We start from the raw sequence: 6,000 nt of genomic DNA on the forward strand, positions 1-6,000 counted from the left end.
TTTCACACTGACGACCACAAGAGGGCGCTCTAGGCTCTAAGCGACGCAGAAGAAGAATCAGCACTTCCTCTACCTCTGGAGTTTGTGGAGTTGTTTAGAAGTGACACAGAGGAAGAAGAATTCAATGGATTGAGTGATTTGGGGTAAAACTGATGCTTTGGCAAACTTGTTAGCATGTTCTTTATACTATAGTTATCTGAATAACTGTTCATATGTTACGTTAACATACCAGACACTTACCACAGTTCTGTCTGTGCCTCATGTAGCTGAAGGTGTTAGCGTTAGCATATGTACACCTATTCACCATGTTCTCTCATCTGTTATTATTTTAAATTGAATTTCAAGATGAAATGTCTGTTCTTGGTCTTGGATTTGATCAAATAAATTTCCCCCACAAATGCGACTTATACTCCGGAAAATACGGTATTTCTGTTCGTTCACGCCAGTGCAAAATATGTGAAAAAGCGCAAACAACTGCTTTGTCTTCAAAACAAAATAAAAACTGTAATTTAACTGACACATGTCGAGGTGGGCGTTGGCGATCGGGTTTATCTTGTTCACGTAAACACACACACAATATCAGACCTAATCGTCGCATTCACTGGTGCTTTTTCTAGTTATCTGATGTTCTGCTACATTTATCACCACCGCTGTCACCTCGGAGCAAGAAGGTCCCTAGTTCAAATCCCAGAACTGATGAGAAGTGTGTTGGTGCGCAGCTTTACTCCATCAGGTGTATCTGAATTCCTCCCAATGCAACTAAATATAGATCTCGACTTGTGCCTAATATATTCTGGCACGTTCTAAAAAAAAGCTTGAATCTATTCCTGACACATCAATATTAAAGTGTGCTCCGACTCTGCTGCGTCATTTTGCCGCCTCTGAGTATAAATACTTTGCCGCCTCTGAGTACAAATACTACACTTTGATCTTGTGTTGTGTGAAATGAGCTCGTAAAGACAATAAACACAGCTGCGTTTAGTCAGGTCTATGAATAATGAGCCGCAGTGCCGGGGGTCACAGAGCACAATGCCCTTAGTGATAGTGAGAATCGTGTCCGTTACCGTGGCAGTCTCTGCGTCAGCACTTTCAGATCTGCCAGTGCCACAGTCTGTTCCATCCGGTGAAGCGGGTCGCACTATAATGTACTGTACGGGCCCAGGACAAACGTGGGCCCCTCTGATGTAAATAAATAGGAAGTGGGTCCAATTCTAGGCTTCAAGGACCCCGGGGACAACACACCCCTTTGTCCCCCCCCCCCCCTGCTTCCTCCCCTGGAATCTATTTAATTGATTATTGATTTAACGATTCTCTAGAGATGGGCCGATCCGAGAAACCAAAGGCTGAGAAAGCTCTGCCCAGGTTCTAGGACCAACGTGTAGAGGCAATTTAGACTATTTCCCTCAAATTATATCATTACATTTGACTGCAAACTCATCCAAAAGCCGCTTTATCGCAAACATAAGAGAGATTGTAGTTCTGTTTTGTGTTCAAATAAAGTATTGTATTTTCTTTACGCACGAGGAAGGCCAAAACAAAATATCGGTCTCGGCTGGAGAATTAAGGCCAATAACCGCTACGCTTAATCGACCAACCGATATGCATATTTATACAGGTCTAAGTCTAGAAATCTGCTGATTTTAGTGTCTATCATGATCATTCATTTGTGAAGTGAGTTTAGAACCTCTTTTATTTACACTATTTTGAATCATCTGTCTTACATTTAGGCCATACTATAGGTATATCTCAAATGTAAGGTTGTTGTGTTTTATGGAGGGGGGGTGGCAGTTGTTATTGATAAAACATGTCATTTTATTTCTGCTGTGTACACTACTGATAATCAAATCAAAATTGTTATTTCAAATGTGTTTCTTTAGAATATAGACTTATTATTATTATAAAGAAGCATGAATGAGTGGAAAGATCAGAGTAAAGAACATAGAGAGATCCAAGACAGAAAGGCAGATTTGTGCACACTGGTGGATGGCAAATATGATAAATGATTATAATAAAAATATATACTTTTTAGAATAAATGTCCCTCTGTTTCCCTTTACAAAGGCGTGGCAATAAAACCTGCAGCCAGCGATGAACAATAGTGTGATGTATATTTGGATGAAGGCGACACATTTAGAAACGATCTTAAAATCCCTGATGTGTTCGGGACACGTGCGGCGTCATGTGTAAACGCTGATCTGAGCGGACAGCTGACTCCTGCTCCTCAAAGACCACCGCCTCAGACCACCGCCTCAGACCACCGCCTCAGACCACCGCCTCAGACCACCGCCTCAGACCACCGCCACAGACCACCGCCACAGACCACCGCCACAGACCACCGCCTCAGACCACCGCCACAGACCACCGCCTCAGACCACCGCCTCAAACCACCGCCACAGACCACCGCCTCAGACCACCGCCTCAGACCACCGCCTCAGACCACCGCCTCAGACCACCGCCACAGACCACCGCCTCAAACCACCGCCTCAGACCACCGCCTCAAACCACCGCCACAGACCACCGCCTCAGACCACCGCCTCAAACCACCGCCACAGACCACCGCCTCAAACTACCGCCACAGACCACCGCCTCAGACCACCGCCTCAAACCACCGCCACAGACCACCGCCTCAGACCACCGCCTCAGACCACCGCCTCAAACCACCGCCTCAGACCACCGCCTCAGACCACCGCCTCAAACCACCGCCACAGACCACCGCCTCAGACCACCGCCTCAAACCACCGCCACAGACCACCGCCTCAGACCACCGCCTCAAACCACCGCCACAGACCACCGCCTCAGACCACCGCCTCAAACCACCGCCACAGACCACCGCCTCAGACCACCGCCTCAGACCACCGCCTCAGACCACCGCCACAGACCACCGCCTCAGACCACCGCCTCAGACCACCGCCTCAGACCACCGCCACAGACCACCGCCACAGACCACCGCCACAGACCACCGCCACAGACCACCGCCTCAAACCACCGCCACAGACCACCGCCACAGACCACCGCCTCAAACCACCGCCTCAGACCACCGCCTCAGACCACCGCCTCAAACCACCGCCACAGACCACCGCCTCAGACCACCGCCTCAGACCACCGCCTCAGACCACCGCCTCAGACCACCGCCTCAGACCACCGCCACAGACCACCGCCTCAAACCACCGCCTCAGACCACCGCCTCAAACCACCGCCACAGACCACCGCCTCAGACCACCGCCTCAGACCACCGCCACAGACCACCGCCTCAGACCACCGCCTCAAACCACCGCCACAGACCACCGCCTCAGACCACCGCCTCAAACCACCGCCTCAGACCACCGCCACAGACCACCGCCTCAGACCACCGCCTCAGACCACCGCCTCAGACCACCGCCACAGACCACCGCCACAGACCACCGCCACAGACCACCGCCACAGACCACCGCCTCAAACCACCGCCTCAGACCACCGCCTCAGACCACCGCCACAGACCACCGCCTCAGACCACCGCCTCAGACCACCGCCTCAGACCACCGCCACAGACCACCGCCTCAAACCACCGCCTCAGACCACCGCCTCAGACCACCGCCTCAGACCACCGCCTCAGACCACCGCTTCAAACCACCGCCTCAGACCACCGCCTCAGACCACCGCCTCAAACCACCGCCACAGACCACCGCCACAGACCACCGCCTCAGACCACCGCCTCAGACCACCGCCACAGACCACCGCCACAGACCACCGCCACAGATCACCGCCACAGATCACCGCCTCAAACCACCGCCTCAGACCACCGCCTCAAACCACCGCCACAGACCACCGCCTCAGACCACCGCCTCAGACCACCGCCTCAGACCACCGCCTCAAACCACCGCCTCAGACCACCGCCTCAAAGCACCGCCACAGACCACCGCCACAGACCACCGCCTCAGACCACCGCCACAGACCACCGCCACAGACCACCGCCTCAAACCACCGCCACAGACCACCGCCACAGACCACCGCCACAGACCACCGCCACAGACCACCGCCTCAGACCACCGCCTCAAACCACCGCCACAGACCACCGCCACAGACCACCGCCTCAGACCACCGCCTCAGACCACCGCCACAGACCACCGCCTCAAACCACCGCCTCAGACCACCGCCTCAAACCACCGCCACAGACCACCGCCTCAGACCACCGCCTCAGACCACCGCCTCAGACCACCGCCTCAAACCACCGCCACAGACCACCGCCACAGACCACCGCCACAGACCACCGCCTCAGACCACCGCCTCAGACCACCGCCACAGACCACCGCCACAGACCACCGCCACAGACCACCGCCTCAAACCACCGCCACAGACCACCGCCACAGACCACCGCCACAGACCACCGCCTCAGACCACCGCCTCAGACCACCGCCTCAAACCACCGCCACAGACCACCGCCACAGACCACCGCCACAGACCACCGCCTCAGACCACCGCCTCAGACCACCGCCTCAGACCACCGCCACAGATCACCGCCTCAAACCACCGCCTCAGACCACCGCCTCAGACCACCGCCTCAGACCACCGCCTCAGACCACCGCCTCAGACCACCGCCTCAAACCACCGCCACAGACCACCGCCTCAGACCACCGCCACAGACCACCGCCACAGACCACCGCCACAGACCACCGCCTCAAACCACCGCCACAGACCACCGCCACAGACCACCGCCACAGACCACCGCCTCAGACCACCGCCACAGACCACCGCCACAGACCACCGCCACAGACCACCGCCTCAGACCACCGCCTCAGACCACCGCCTCAGACCACCGCCTCAAACCACCGCCTCAGACCACCGCCTCAAAGCACCGCCACAGACCACCGCACAGACCACCGCCTCAGACCACCGCCACAGACCACCGCCACAGACCACCGCCTCAAACCACCGCCACAGACCACCGCCACAGACCACCGCCACAGACCACCGCCTCAGACCACCGCCTCAAACCACCGCCACAGACCACCGCCACAGACCACCGCCACAGACCACCGCCTCAGACCACCGCCTCAAACCACCGCCTCAGACCACCGCCTCAAACCACCGCCACAGACCACCGCCACAGACCACCGCCACAGACCACCGCCTCAAACCACCGCCTCAGACCACCGCCTCAGACCACCGCCACAGACCACCGCCTCAGACCACCGCCTCAGACCACCGCCTCAGACCACCGCCACAGACCACCGCCTCAAACCACCGCCTCAGACCACCGCCTCAGACCACCGCCTCAGACCACCGCCTCAGACCACCGCTTCAAACCACCGCCTCAGACCACCGCCTCAGACCACCGCCTCAAACCACCGCCACAGACCACCGCCACAGACCACCGCCTCAGACCACCGCCTCAGACCACCGCCACAGACCACCGCCACAGACCACCGCCACAGATCACCGCCACAGATCACCGCCTCAAACCACCGCCTCAGACCACCGCCTCAAACCACCGCCTCAGACCACCGCCTCAGACCACCGCCTCAGACCACCGCCTCAAACCACCGCCTCAGACCACCGCCTCAAAGCACCGCCACAGACCACCGCCACAGACCACCGCCTCAGACCACCGCCACAGACCACCGCCACAGACCACCGCCTCAAACCACCGCCACAGACCACCGCCACAGACCACCGCCACAGACCACCGCCACAGACCACCGCCTCAGACCACCGCCTCAAACCACCGCCACAGACCACCGCCACAGACCACCGCCACAGACCACCGCCTCAGACCACCGCCTCAGACCACCGCCACAGACCACCGCCTCAAACCACCGCCTCAGACCACCGCCTCAAACCACCGCCACAGACCACCGCCTCAGACCACCGCCTCAGACCACCGCCTCAGACCACCGCCTCAAACCACCGCCACAGACCACCGCCACAGACCACCGCCACAGACCACCGCCTCAGACCACCGCCTCAGACCACCGCCACAGACCACCGCCTCAGACCACCGCCTCAGACCACCGCCACAGACCAC

Source organism: Eucyclogobius newberryi, unplaced genomic scaffold (genome assembly GCF_026437365.1).
Source record: "Eucyclogobius newberryi isolate DKJ021-1_F unplaced genomic scaffold, fEucNew1.0.hap1 SCAF_1, whole genome shotgun sequence".
Lineage (NCBI taxonomy): Eukaryota > Metazoa > Chordata > Actinopteri > Gobiiformes > Gobiidae > Eucyclogobius > Eucyclogobius newberryi.